This window comes from Solanum tuberosum, unplaced genomic scaffold, assembly GCF_000226075.1.
Source record: "Solanum tuberosum cultivar DM 1-3 516 R44 unplaced genomic scaffold, SolTub_3.0 scf00193, whole genome shotgun sequence".
NCBI classification, from domain to species: domain Eukaryota; kingdom Viridiplantae; phylum Streptophyta; class Magnoliopsida; order Solanales; family Solanaceae; genus Solanum; species Solanum tuberosum.
The window spans coordinates 420,574-436,459 of NW_006239118.1; the positions used below are offsets into that span (position 1 = coordinate 420,574).

The 15,886-nt window shown below is 34.7% G+C and overlaps 1 long non-coding RNA gene across 2 annotated transcripts; it reads left to right on the plus strand.

The window, feature by feature from the left end:
- The first annotated feature begins 8,070 nt into the window (after positions 1-8,070).
- LOC102605107 (uncharacterized) lies at positions 8,071-14,675 on the plus strand. 2 transcript variants are annotated; one of them, XR_001474393.1, is made up of 3 exons: positions 8,071-8,521; positions 10,822-12,084; positions 13,327-14,675. It is a non-coding gene; the product is annotated as an uncharacterized lncRNA (long non-coding RNA). The 2 variants fall into 2 exon arrangements; XR_001474394.1 differs by lacking the exon at positions 13,327-14,675 and adding an exon at positions 10,234-10,792 and having other exon boundaries at positions 10,903-12,218.
- The last annotated feature ends 1,211 nt before the right edge of the window (positions 14,676-15,886 follow it).

Genomic DNA, 15,886 nt, shown 5'->3' on the forward strand with positions numbered 1-15,886 from the left:
TGTTACATGACATTTTATGAATGGACATTCAATGGATCTAATGTGATCATGTTATGAACGTAAATGTGTTATTATTGAAAGGATTTTTCTCAATTTGACACTCATGAATGTTGATGATAGAATATGAAGGATTCTTCAATATAAAGTATACCTTGAATTGGTAGGGCTTATGCATCATTTTCTTGTATAAATGATTATATTGTTGATTGTTGAATCCTCGGATCGGTAGGCTAGTGGCACCCTTCCACACGAGCTTATAATGAACCTTGGAATCGGTAGGCCTATGGCACCTTTCCATAAAGGTTAATGATGAGACTTGAATCGGCAGGCCCATGGCACCCTTTCAAGAGGAGTTAATGAGCTTTCCTAAATGAACCTTGAAACGGTAGGCTTAAAGCACCCTTTCACGTGTTAATAAATGTAATTTGGAGTTGGTAGGCCAATGACACCTCTCATATGTGATATTGTCAAGATAACGAACTATTCTATGGGAATGTTGGCTAAGCACCGAGTGGATTTGGTTAGATGGAAACTCCCCCAATAGTTAGGCATGAGTTTCAATGATCGTCTACCTTATCCCATAAACTATGTGCCCGCATAGGTAGCTAGTGGATCCATTAAGCTATATACCGGTCTTCCTTAGGCAAGTAGACCACCTCTTTACGGTGTGGGGACTTATGACACCGGATTCCATGACAAGCTCTCATGGTCTATGTCGGTTAAACGCTTACTTCCCATCATGTGAGATTTCATTATGGTTTCTTGATAGGTTCTACAAAGTGTAGGTAGTAGTATGGGATGCTACCTATACATTGCACGAGTAGGCTTGGAGAGGGTCATAGTGAGTTTCTCTAAATCCTAATGACTGTGACATGAATGTACCCTAAATGAGGTTATTAAAGAATGTTGGCTCTCAAATGCTTAATATGAGATGCATGCTATACTTGGGTTATATTACGAGTTATTTTCCCTTGTCATGTCTTAATTAATGATATACCTCTTATGTATGAATATTGTGCAAAGGTGAAAGAAAGGAATGATAAGTTACCTTAAGTGACCTCAATGTGGTGCCTTAGTATGGATGGTGGTATGGGACGCCATCCATACATTGCACGAGGTATAGCATAAGGGTTTCTTGAGGTGAAGGTCCAAGGTAAAGGTTTTCATGTTGAAATTGTTTAAAGGTAATATTATGACTTACTTGATGTTTATGCTTGTCTTGTATGTCTTTTATGCTATTGTTCATGATATTTCAAAAAGGTGGCATAATGCATGGTTTCTAACTAAAATGTCCCTTTTTAGGCATGTTTTGCATGGTCATCATACTTAGTACATTTTGTGTACTAACCCATATTCTTCATATTTTTACTATAAGTGTAGGTTCCGGCAAGTGATCCCTCCTAGCTAGTTTGAAGTGTTGGATTGCTTTCCTCCAAGACTTGGTATGTCCTCATGGATTCGAGGATAAGACTTTTAAGTTCTTTTGTTCATGTAATAGACTTAATAGACTTCTTTTGATTGTAAAGGGCCGTGTCCCTACTTATGTTTTGTGACTGTGTCTAAGATGGCCATGTGAGACTTAGACTTCCGCTGTGTGTTTTTAAAGTTGTTTTAATGAAGTTTAAATGTGTGGATGTAAATAAGTTTTTTTTTTATTCCGCACTATTTTCATTATTGAATGCAATGAATGACTATGTGGCTCGTATAAGACCCCTTCGGGGTCGAATACGCCATGTTACGACAGGGGGTACTCTCGGGTCGTGACAGTTCACTTGGGTACCAACAATGGTTCTTGAGTGCCGGCCACGTCCAGGGTGTGGGCTCAGGTCGTGACAGGTTGCCGTTAGAGAATCTCCCAAATAGAGTTAGAAAGTGTATTTTTATTATATCACTTATTATGTTGAGGTTCAGAGATGAGTAAGTATTTTTGTAAAGTTTTAAATGATTTCATTCCTTTAATCAATTACATTCAGTTGAGTTTATGTTTTATCTATTGCAGTCTTATCAGTTTAGTTATTTGTGATGAAGCTATATTACATACTCGTACATTTAATGTATTTATGTCATTCGACCTGCATCTTTTAATGATGCATGTATAGGTTCTTAGGATCATCAACAAATATTTCGTTGAGATCACTTTGCACTTCAGATAGCTTGGGTGAGCCTACTTGCATTTCGGGGGACTTCACACATTTATTTTCTAGTTAGTTGTTTTGAGTAGTCGCTGGTCTTCTCCCGACACTTGTTTAAATGCAATAGAGGCTTCATAGGTAGACAGTTTTGGAGAGTCTTTCAATGTTAGATGTTTTATTTAAAACTTATGTTTCATACTCAGTATATTCAATTCATTTTTTAGATTCAGTAAACTATTTTTAAACATTTCTTTCAATTTGATGCTTATGTATGCTCGAGTTAGTCTTCCGCACCATTATCAATATCGATTTCTTCTTCTTGACCATCTTCATTCCCACTTCTTTGTCACCCACGCACCACCCATCACCAATGAATTCATCATTATATTTTATTTTTTAAACTCAATCATCAATTTTATTAACCACTAAAAAAGTCAAAGAGAAAATCAAATATAATGGAGATAGTGAAATCTATAAACATTGAAATAGAATATGATTGGAAGGAGGGGAGAATTATGGTGGGGGTGGGGTGGATGGAAATCGAGTATGGAAGGTGATGAAAAATTAAAAAAATAAAGAAGAACAAAAAGATCGGGGTGCGGTGGTGAAGAAGAAGATGAGGAGGAGGCATGGGGTGATAGGGTGGAGCTGTGGGGAAAAAGAGGATTTTCATTATTATTTTTTACTAAACATGATTTTTTTTTTGCCATGTCAGTTTTTGGGGGTAAATGAATTCACTTTTGAATAGTAAAGGTGTGTAATAGGTTGTTGTGATAATTTAAACGCGAAACTGACTTTTCAGAACAAGTTTAGAGGTGAATTATAGCCTTTTACCAAACAATATTCTTGAGTAAATTTAATATAGGAAAAAGGATAAAAAAAAATATCTCTCACCTTTCGTTTATTAGTTGACCTTAGCTTACTGTTAATATCGAGTTATTCATACCCCTACCATTAATAAACTTATTGAGTGTACCCCTCAATTGGATGAAAATCCCCAAATCAACTAAAATTATTCAATTTCTTTTCTTTATACGAATCTGATCCACTTAATCAAATGAATTCATACCAAATTAAATCCCCAAACCCATCTCTTTATTATTCTTCATCTCCTTCCTCTATTGAAACACTTATGAATCTTCATTATCTCCTTATGTCCATCTCTGCATAAATCATGGTTTAGCAAAGAATAACGAATTAACACAGAAGTTTTGGAGAGAAGTCAGATTGTGTACATGGGGTAGTGGTACATTTGTTGATGGAGTTCTTCGTTTGTTTCGTCGTCATCACACCAATGAGGATGCGATCTTGACTCAACCCCACAATTCTGCATAATGTGAAAACCATGGTAAGTTTCGTCAGTCACCTGTCATCTTCTCTAGTACTAGCTATGGAAGGCTCATTTTTAAGGTGAAGTATAGATATAATGCTCACATAGGGAAGCCTGAAATAGTTGTGCCCATTTGAGAGTACTTACAAGATAAATAGGTGTCACACCCCGAGCCTACACCCTGAACATGGTTGGCATTCGGAAATTATTGTTGGTCCCAAGATAACACTTGGTCCGACTTACTACTTAGCGGAAGATTAAAACATGCATACAGAAACTTAAAACTAATGAGCATTTAAAGAATAAACTGAGTTGTCTGAAAATACTGAGTATAAATGACAAAAAGTTTGTTAAAATATCTGAAAAGAAACTGAAATGCCTCTCTGACTCTGTCTATCTATGAAGCCTCTACTTTCTAAACATACCACGACAACCTACAAACAACTACTAAGAAATAAAACTGGAGTCATCCACAATCAACGCGGCCTTACCAAAAGAAGACGAGTGGATGTTGTGATCACAACGAAGCACATGTTGATGTTCCTAATTACATGTGTCTACATCATAAAACTATGAAGTGTCGAATGATGTCAGTACATGGAATGTACATTATGTAATAAAGATGAAGGAAATAGATAGTTGAACTGAATGAAAGATAAATAAGTCAACTGAAGTAAAGCGTGAATATGAATGAAATAATTAAAAAGCTTTACAATAGGCATGCAATGATAGTAAATACTGAAATAATCTACTTTACTTTTTGCGGGAGTTTCTCTAACCGACAACCAGCACTATAAGCGTTGTGATAATACAACATCTTTCCCACATTGTTAGAACCCTCCTATACCTTGCCTGGTATAGGACGCAAGTTAACTTATGAATCTACTAAAAGCTTTCTTGAAGCTGGTAAGGAGTCATCTGAATTTCGATATGATCCTATCTATGTTGGTGACACATTTTATGGGATTTGAGTTGTATTAACTCTTACCCAAATCGGTGCTGAATACTACTCCTAAAATATACGTATTAATTTTCATATAATAATACTCACTGGGTCGAGTTAATATTCAAAAGACCCTTTCAGAGAAAAACTGATCTTTACTTTACTTAATGAAACTTCTTTTAAAACTATTTATGCTTTTATTAAATTGGGAATACTTTTCGTAATACAAAATGGTGAATTTTAAATCATTAGTGCTCCCTAAAAAAAACTCTTCTCAACTGTTCTTACATACCTGGAAGAAAAAAGTTCTTGAAGAAACTTGAAGAAGATGCTTGAAAACCCTAGCTTCTTCCTTACTTAAAGTGATTTATGGATTTGAGGGAGTTAAAACTATATGAACTAAGTCTTAAGCTTGAAAATCCTTTTAGGCTATGCGTAATATCTTGACTTAGACTTAGGAAATCTGAGAAAATAAAAAAGAAACCCTAACAAAAAAAACTGTTGGAAACGTTCCACGAGGCCATCTACTGTCTGTGGTTTGATCTACGGGTCGTAGATCCCATTCGTGGAAGTTAGACCGAAATTTGAGTTTATGAAGTACCACCTATGGGCCCAAATTACGGCTAGTAACTGGGTTTACAATCCGTAATTAGATCCGTGGAAATCAAACTTAAAAACTTGATTCAAAACTTCATTCTACAGGCCTAAATTACGGTCGGTAGATGCCTCAATGACCCGTAACTGGGTCCGTAAGAATTGGACCCAAAAAATGATTTTCATAACTTAATTGAGAAACGCTTCACATCATAATCAACATTATTATCGTGAGAAACTACATTAATCAAGAAGGAAATTGCAGTTGGTGTGCATTAATGTCATATTCATAACCTTCAAATATGAAGAAATTTGAGCCATGAGGTATATTTCCAGAGCTTACATCAAATAAATATGAAAGTCTTTTACAATATAGCTACTTATGGCTAAAGCTAATAAATTTTTTAATGAATTAATTTGATTTTTCAGGTCAATAACTTTGTTTGCATTTCAGAAAAAATTTACACTCCTGATCAGGTGTTAATCGTAGAGAACAAGTTTTTTAGACAATTGGAATGGTACCTCATAATCCCAACACCTTATGCGTTCCTCGTACGTTTCATTTCAAACGCGTTTGATAATGATTTTTTTCACTTTTAAAAAAAAGTTGAACTACGAAAAACATATTTACATGTTTTTTAAATATTTTATTTTATTTATTGTTAATTGTGTTTAAAAAAATTGATATCATATACTAATAACTTTAACATAGCTTTAGGGAGTGGAATATGATGGTGGATCTACTTTCAAAGGAAGACTTAGAAGAATATTTTTTGAAGCATAGTTAGACATTACTTTTATTAGAGATTTTTATTTTTTTTTACTTTGACTTGTAATAGTAACTTAACTACACATATTGACAGCATTGCTAATTTAGTGCTCTATGATCTTGAGTACTTTTTATTATAAAGCATAATTAATATAACTATCTTATTTCAATCAAAAGAATTATGAGAATAAGTTCTATTTAATTTTCTCTCAAAAATTAAAGATGAAATAAATTATTATGTGTATCATTGCATATTTACACATCTAACAATTTGTTTTTGTCGCCATTTTTTCTTGCTTGAAATGTATTTAGAAGTTTCTTTTTTATTACTTTGTGAATATAATAATGTAGGTTTTTTTTATATGTCTTAGCTACATAATTATGAAAATCTATGTCTATATATTATTTAATTGTGGTCTTTGAGATGGTAATATGGCATGTCTCTTATGCAATCAAGTTATTTATCTTTTTTCTTCTTTTTGTGATTTTTACCCTTATATTTTTCAGTCATTTATTTATTTTTACAAATAAAATCAATGCATAATGATTAATGTATTTAATGTCATAATAATATTATTTATTAAAGTTTTGATAACACATGTCTCTTATCTTCTTTATAACTTCTACTCTTAAATATTATTGATAACTCATGTTTGTTTCATTTTTATAATTTTTTAAAAATATTTTTTTAATATGTAAATAGTAAACAAATGTAAATGTGGTAATAAAGACATAACGTAGAAGTTAAAAAGAAAATTAATACCAAAATTGGTGTTTTCATAAATGATCAAGTACTCAAAAGATAAGTAAGATTTAAATATTCATAAGAGAAATTGATAAAAGTAAAGAGTAGGAATGTAGCCTAATATTGAAGAAATAATTTTTCAAGTCGCCGTTCTTTAAAAGTAAAAAAAAGAATAATTAAAATAATAAAATTCGAGTCTATTTATAGTTGGAGAAAAGTCGGTAGAAAATTTGACCTTATTGGGTCCACGACGCGCAGGTGCATTGTAAATTCAACTTTAACGAACTTCTCTTCTCCGCGACGTAGAGAGGATATGTAGTCCTCCACCTCAACATCATTAGTTTGAACAAATAATTAGTTCCCTCTCTGCGTCACAGAGAGGATACAGAGCACTGGATTTTTTTCACTTTAACTTCCTTTTCTCCTTTGTCCTTTGCGCCTTAGTGATCAGATCCACTTCTACTTCTTGTGCTTCCATTTTTTTTTGTACCTTTTCCTCCTACTTCCCAACCTACAGTCACTAATCAGATCGGTTATTCATAATGAAATAACATGACTCAAACACTATCATTAACACAAGAATTTGTCATCAAACTTGGTCAAAGTATGAGTGTTATTTGGCTCCTAGACATGTAAATATGCCCAAGATCACTTTTGTTTGTCATCTAATTGATCACCTTCGTGATTTACAATTATAAGCTTCCGATTGACGGCCCTGATTACTTTTCAACCCAACACAAATTTGGTTATGTGTAGTGTTGGGGCACTCATTTGACAGTACGTACAAGATAAATATGCATACCACACACAATGTAAAGCTTAATCTTATTTTAGAAATAAAGTTTGATATACTTTTAACATTTTTTTTAAAATTTTCTTAACACTATATATATGATATTTATTTTAACAACAATTATTATTCCTTCCGTCTTATATTTGTTAATCATTTACATTTTTATTCTGATTGATTGGTTGATTCAAATTCACCACAAGTTTGAACTGATTAAATATATATATGGTGTTATCACTTGACTCACTGTAGGTCCGCCCCTGATTCTGATTGATTGATTGATTCAAATTCACCACAAATTTGGACTTAATTGAGGAACACTTCACATCACAATCAATATTATTATGAATACTTTTTGGGAATTTACAAACAAATATGAACACTTTTAAAAAGAACTAGTCTCAAAGGTAATAAAAAATAAATTTAATTAATATTTTTTTAATTTAGTAAGATAAAATAACTAATAAGAGTCAGATATTTTTAATACTTTTATTTATTCCACTTGAACCTAATTTTTATTAAGATACGATAGAAATTGTGAATTTGACCCACAACGTTCAATTTTCAAAGAAGCTAATCGGCCGAGAGAGAGTTGCTCGGATGGTAAGCACCTCTCAGTTCCAACCAGAAGGTTGCAAGTTCGAGTAAGGGAGCAAAGGGGTTGGGAGCTCATAGGGATGGTAACAAAAAAACTAATCGTACAAGTATTTTAGCTTATGTACAACCACTCACAGCCTATTCTTCTTCTCTTCCTTCTTTCAGTATATATACTCACTCCTCCTTCTATGGAGGCATCAAGAACAAGAACAAGAACAATGGGGGTTTTCTCTATTCTTCTCTTCCTCCTCTTTCTATGGAGGTTTCAATCTCCTCTCATCTCCTTCTTCCCTATCTTTCAATCTACCCACGAACCCCAACACAATTGTATACGGAATCCTCACTAAATTCAACCTTCCTCAAGGGCTTTTACCGATGATGGAACATTTGAAGTTTTACTGGTTATGTAGAGTTCGAATATTTGGTTTATTACGCTGAGAAGGTAACTGAGTCTTGGGTCGATTACTGACTTAGAAGGAATTGAAGTTAAGAGATTCTTGGTGTGGTTAAATGTGAATGAGATCCTTGAAGCTAAGTTTCATTAACAAGAAGCTTGATATCAAACGGTTTGAAACTCTTCATTCTTGTTTGGCCTTGTGTGGAGGAACATCTCTGAGACAGGTGATTTTCACGTTACATTGTATGGCCTTGAAGATATTCTTTATCAAGTTGTATGGTTCTTCTTGTTGATTCATTGTTTTTCTAAAATTGTATTATCAAGTTGTATGGTTCTTCTCTTTAATTAGGGTTAATAATTGTGTAAGGAATTTAAAATTTGTGTGGCAAGATTGTGTATATTGTAAACTAATCACTGGCACCTAAAATGCACAATGAAGCAGAAATTAATATCTGTAAAGGCCAATAAGGAAAAGGTAAAATTGGACTTGAGGGGTTTGTGGAAGCAACGAGGTTGGAAGGAAAGTAACAACAATCTTTACATATGTTAGTTTCATTGTCAAACCATGTCGCTGATTCATTTTCAAGGTTTGGAGGTAATTAGTGTTGTAGTGTCTGGTTAATTTCCTTGTTCAGCTGCATTAATTTGTTCCCCGTGAATGCTCTTGTATTTCCAGTTCTTGCAAGTCTTTGTTCTATTGTAGAGTTGGTTCCACAGCAAGATCAATGAGAAATTGTTTTTACTCATTGTTTCTTGTCTTGTCTCTCTGACTGGCTTTGACAGAGAAATTATTTTTACTCATTCTACTGCTCAAACTTCTTTGCAACAAAAGATAAATAAGGAATAGATAGAATTTGTTATCTGGATGCTTCCCCCTTTTCTAGGTTTTACTCATCGTTTCTGTTTTACTTTCTTAATTAAGAACTTACCTCAACAGAATGCCAATTTTCTGAGAAATTTATTGACAAGTAGTGACATAGGCTGTTTTCCTTAGCTAATGTTAACTAAAGATAAAAATGATGGTAGCCTTCTCAGAGAATTGTTGTTTCCCTTAGCTAATGTTAACTAAAGATAAAAATGATGGTAGCCTTCTCAGAGAATTACTCTCTATCTGGTTGGATGAAGCCATTACTCAACAACATATTATTAAGGTTGGCAAACTTCATTCAACCCCAACACAACTGTTTACTAAATCCTCACAAAATTCAGCCTTCCTCAAGGGCTTTTACCAAGCTCTGTAAAATCTTACTCTCTTTCCGATGATGGAACCTTTCAAGTTTTCTGTAGAAGCCTTGTTATGCGGATTTTGAATATTTGGTTTATTACCCTGACTATTCTTCTCTTCCTCCTCTTTCTATGGGGGTTTCAATGTCCTCCTCCTCCTCCTCTCATCTCCTTCTTCCCTGTCTATCAATCTACCCACGAACCCCAACACAATTGTATACGGAATCCTCACTAAATTCAACCTTCCTCAAGGGCTTTTACCAAGCTCTGTAAAATCTTACTCTCTTTTCGATGATGGAGTTTTACTGGTTATGTGGAGTTTGAATATTTGGTTTATTACGCTGAGTCTTGGGTCGATTACTGATTTAGAAGGAATTGAAGTTAAGAGATTCTTAGTGTGGTTAAATGTGAATGAGATTTGCCATCGTCTGGGAGTAATTAATAAGAAGCTTGAAACTCTTCAGTTTTGCCTTGTGTGGAGGACCATCTCCGAGACAGGTGATTTTTAAGTTCCATCCTGATTGATGCATTGTTTTTCTAAAAATGTATTTAGATAGTATTCTTGATCAAGTTGTCTCAGAGGCATAAACAATATTCTCTGGTCTCGCATATTTTAACATGGTTCTTCTCTTGAGTAATCGTCAATATTGATATTGTTGTGTAAAATGTGAGTAAGCCCTTCATGGAATAAATAATTGTTGTGTCTCTTCAGGTACTTTCGTCTAGATTTAATGACTCTGTTCTCGATAACTGGAAGAAAGAGAAGAGTAAAACTACTGTAAAAGAATCAACTTTGGACCCTGAATTTAATCTAAATAGAGAAAAAGGTAGCTTGAAAAATGCCAAACGTGAAATTGGAACTAAGAAGCGTGTGGATGACAAGGTAAATTACCAATGTTGTGTGTTTTCGCCCGATGAAACAGTAGAAATTGGGTATAATGGGTCAAAGCGATTAGATAGTAGGAAGTATTCTACTTCCCGCAGTACATTAACATCATTACACGAGCGATTGGGAGATGCCGACGCACTTGATGGGAGTTTGATGAAGCTATAGATTTTAAGTGGAACTGATGCAATGGTGAAGCGGGAGGGAGGGAGGAGAGCTTATAGGTTTGATCATGAGGGTTTTAATTCAGGTGACATAGTTTGGGGACATTGTCCTGCTTGGCCGGCAATTGTACTTGATTCAGAAACACAAGCTCCTCAATTTTCGTGTTGCTGGAACAGGATGTGTCATGTTCTTTGGCTACTCTGGAAATGGCACGCAAAGGGTAAAACTTATCTTTTGTGCATTATGCAGACTCCCACTATGCAAAAGTATCCAAGTGATAGAAGTATGAAGTATGGTGTATCTACTAAGATGACACATTTTCATGAGCAGGATTATGCATGGATTAGACGCAGGGTGCTATTTCCATTTATGGAACATGTAGACAGGTTTGTGATAGGGGCAGACTGACTTGAACGACAGCTCTTCTGCTGATCTTCGCTCTGCCACAGAAGAGGCGTTTCTTGCTGAAAATGGTGTTGTTGATATGTTGATGGTTGAAATAAATGCAGCAGTTGGTAATCTAAACCATCTCCGGTCTCTTCCCCAAGGAGTATTCGAGGCCTGTGATTCAAATCAGGACCAAGAGTGTGACTCTCCAAGCCAGGCACGTTTCTGTTGAGTAAATTGTTCTGTATTGTTCCCATAGCAAGATAATGAGAAATTGTTTTCTCCAGATTCTAATATTTACTCATGGACTCTTGGTTTACTCATTGTTTCTTGTCTTGTCTCTCTGACTGGATTTGACAGAGCTACAATTCTACTGCTCAAACTTCTTTGCCACAAAAGATAAATAAGAAATAGGAGAATTTGTTATCTGGATGCTTCCTCCTTTTTTAGGTTTTACTCATCGTTTTAATTTTACTTTTTTAATTCACAACTTGCCTCAACACAATGCCAATTTTCTGTGAAATTTATTGAGAAGAAAGGACAAGTAGCGACACAGGCTGTTTCCCTTAGCTAATGTTAACCAAGGATAAAAATGATGGTAGCCTTCTCAGAGAATTACTTTCTATCTAATTGGAAGAATCCATTACTCAACAACATTATTAAGAAGGTTGGCAAAATTCATTCAAGCTAATTTTGTCTCAAATGATGTTTTGGGATACTGTTGCTTGAAATTTTGGGTAATTGTGGACAGTTAATAGGTGAGCACTTCTATTAATATTAGATATGAAAATCTCTACAACAGGTCATCATACAGTCCTTGAATGTCAGTTGTTGGTGCCTTTATTCACCCGTAAAAGAAGCTGGTTGTTATACTGATGAAGTTACTGTCTTAACTCTTAAGCATATTATTTTCTAATGACCTATCTGAAGAGATTACGGGAAAATGCACAGGATTTAATTGTTTTTCTTGATAAGTTAAATGGTAGGACCCTGAGTCAGGGGGGTGAGAGTATTTACTTTCAAGTTGGGTTTATTAACAAAAAGCTTGATATCAAACCATTTGAAACTCCTCGTTCTTGCCAGAACAATGCTTTGGCCTTGTGTGGAGGACCATATTTGAGACAGGTGATTTTCTAGTTTGATTTATTGTTTTTCTAAAATTGTATTAAGATATACTTGATTAAGTTGTATAAGAGGCATAAACAATCTTTATGAGTTTTTACCATTTATATTCTCTGGTCTCGCATATATCAACATGGTTTTTCTCTTAATATTGATATTGTTATGTATAATATGAGTGAGCCTTGTATGGAATAAATACTTGTGTAAGGGAATTGAAAAATTGTTGTTCCGCATACCAACACTTGCAATAGTCTGGCAAGATTGTCTATATGGTTCTATACTAAGACACTGGCACCTTAAATGCACAAAGAAGCAGCAGATTCCTAGAAGCAGAAATTAAGATCAATAAAGGGCAACAAGGAAAAGGAAAAATTGGACTTGAGGGGTTTGGAAGAGAGGAGGTTGGAAGGAATGCTGTAATGGGGTCCTCTATAGAGGTGCTCTAAACTACTAAAGAAGAAGGGGAAAGGAGAGGGGAATATTTAAGTCTTTTGTTGTTCTGTATCTAATGCTGGTGTTTCTCTGCCGTTTTATTCGAGTTTGTTTCATGACTTCACTTCTCGAATCTGCTTTCTTGAATATCGTTGAGTTTGTGTTATTGCTTAGTATTTGACGTCATATTTTTCCTTCTTCCACCTCTAGTTGGATGAATGAATCAAGACGTCAAAATTTCGAGTTTATTTATTATCTTTACTGCTCGTTTTCATTCCTTTCACTTGGTTATTTTTGCTGAGTCTATTTCGGTGTGTGAGTTTTGTTTCCCTTTTCCAGATTGCAGCTGCTTTGTTTCTAGTTTTTCTCTTCAAGTTTGTTGTATATTGTTTACCCTCTTTGTCTCTTAAGGTGTTATATTTTGGAATATGGGGACACTAGTTTATTGTTTTGGAGCCAGATTCTATGATTTAGTCTTGCATGTTATGCTTTATGTGAGTTTGTATTATCCTCTTCTTGTTATTTTAAATAAATGAATCTGCCTTTCTTTACTTGTTGGAGTTTTCTGCAAGCCTCATGCCAACTTCTCGTTTGTTTTCAATAGATTGCGAGTATGCAGGATCGTGTATGTATAGCCATCCTCTTGGCTTTGATTTTCTTCAATTTTAGTATGCTTCTATAGTTGTTAAAATTGGTACATGGTTTCTTCAATATATGTCTTCTTTACTTAGTTTGATCAATGCATCAAGGGTTAAAATCAGTAGTGAGTTGCTGTCCATAATGCCAACATGAAATTATATTCTTGTTCCACAGGCTTGGGGCTGAATCTGAACAATGAAGAACAAGATAAACCTGTCTGGTCCCCTACTACGGCGGGCAATTTCACTGTGACATAGGCATGGAATATTTGTAGGCACAAGGGTATTGACAGCACAGATTTTAACAAAATATGGCATAAAGACATCCCTTTCAAAATGTCCTTCTTAACTTGGAGAGCCATTATTAACAGACTTCCTACAGATGCCAAGATTGCAAGGCTTGGTATCCCTTTATCTCCCACTTTCTATTGTTGCACTAACAATAATATTCCTACCACTCTGGAAAGTGCAGAACATATTTTCTATGCAGGTGAACACGCAAAGAAGATTTGGAGACTATATGCAACGCCCATTGGGATAGAGTACACCAACATTAATTTGAAGAACCTACTAAAAAATGGTGGACTAAGAAAGTCCTCAATCCGGTGGCATCATACATCACAAGAGGGTTGCCCATGTTTATCTGTTGGGAGTTATGGAGGAGCAGATGCAATCATAAATATGAAACAATTAAGCCCTCTGTGTATAGATCAAAAAGAAACATTACTAACATTTTGTTTTTCACTTTGCAGTCAAATTTTGACAGGATTAAAGTTGAGAACTCTTGGGAGAACATTAACCAAATATTTGACGTCTCTATTAATCATAAAAATGCCATAAGAGTGAATTGGATCAGACTACCAACTATGTTTGCTAAACTTAATACTAATGGATCTTGTGTTAATGGCAGGTGTGGTGGAGGTGGAATTCTGAGGAACGCCTTGGGACAAGTCATCATGGCCTTCACTATAAATCTTGGAGAAGGAACCAGCAGTTGGGCTGAAGCCATGTCCATGCTACACGGAATGCAACTATGCATACAAAGAGGAGTAAATATGATCATCGGAGAAACAGACTCCATTCTACTTGCTAAAGCTATCACTAAAAGTTGGAGTATCCCTTGGAGAATGTACATCCCAGTTAAGAAGATTCAAAAGATAGTTGAAGAGCATGGTTTCACCATCAATCACTGCCTTAGAGAGGCAAATCAACCTGCGAACAAACTTGCTTCAATTAGCCTCTCAACTGATGTTAACCAAGTCTTCAACTCTTATACTAATCTTCCTAGTCTTGTTAAGGGCCTTGTAAATTTGGATAGAATGAATTTGCCCACCTTCAGATCAAAAAGAACAAAGGATGCCAACCTTATTTTTGAACCTCCTTAGATTAGTAGCCAGTGACTTCCACTGGCCTTTGTACAGCCTTATTTTTTACTAAGTGCTCATTAAGCATCGAAGGTACAAGTTTGGTATGACAAACTTCAAAGTGTGTATCCTTATCTCATCAATGAAAGGCCAGCTTTTGTTTTAAAGAAAAAAAAAAATTACAGGGCCAAAAAAAAAAAAAAAAAAATATTCTTGTTCCCAACTTGAGTCATGGCTGCTCACTTCTTATTGTCATATTTGTTTGAAAAGCTCACCTTTGTGAAGAATACTTCTTTGGATAAGTCCTATCTGCTACCTTTGTTCAAGTGTTTTTTTTAGATGGCATGAGTGTCTTTTTTCCAAATTACTTAAGCTATTGATTGTAAGTTCAGCTAGCAGTTTAAGTTTGTTTGGTTTTTGGCTATCTCTCTTAGTTTATTTAGAAAAGGAGACTGAATACTTTGGTTAATTGACAGAGCTCCAATTCTACAGCTCAAACTTCTTTGCAACAAAAGATAAACAAGGAATAGGAGAATTTGTTATCTGGATCTTTCCTCCTTTTCCAGCTTTTACTCATTGTTTCTGTTGTACTTTCTTAATTCACAACTTGCCTCAACAGAATGCCAAATTTCCTACTTGAGAGGAAAGGACAAGTAGCGACACAGGCAACTTTCTGTCTGGTTGGAATTTGGATGAAACCATTACTCAACAACAATATTATCAAGGTTGGCAAACTTCATTCAAGCTAATTTCATCTCAAATGATGTTTTGGAATAATGTTGCTTGAAACTCTGGGTAATCGTGGACAGTTAACAAGTGAGCACTTCTATTGATATTAGATATGAAAATCTCTACAGCAGGTCATCATAGAATGTTAGTCATTGGTGCCTTTATTCACCCGTAATAGAAGCTGGCTGTTATACTGATGAAGTTACTGTCTTAACTCTTAAGCATATTATTTTCTAATGACCTATCTGAAGAGATTACGGAAAAATGCATAGGATTAATTGGTTTTCTTGATAAGTTAAATGTGGAGGACTAAAATTGAATAGAAGCAATAAAAATTGAATAACAATTATAGAGTTCATTTTTCTTTTTTGATAATGGTAACAATCTATATATTAACACGTATACTATACCAATTGTACTGCAGTCCCCCAAAAATAATAAACAATTACAAAAAAAGGAGGCCTATCTATATTTATTCTTACCGTTGTCCAAAACATCTAAAAATATCTTCTGTTTTTGTTAAACATTCCTATTTACACCAAGGCCTTTACCAAGCTCTGTAAAATGTTACTCTCTTTTCGATGATGGAACCTTTGAAGTCTTACTAATTTGTTATGTGGAGTTTGAATATTTGGTTTAATA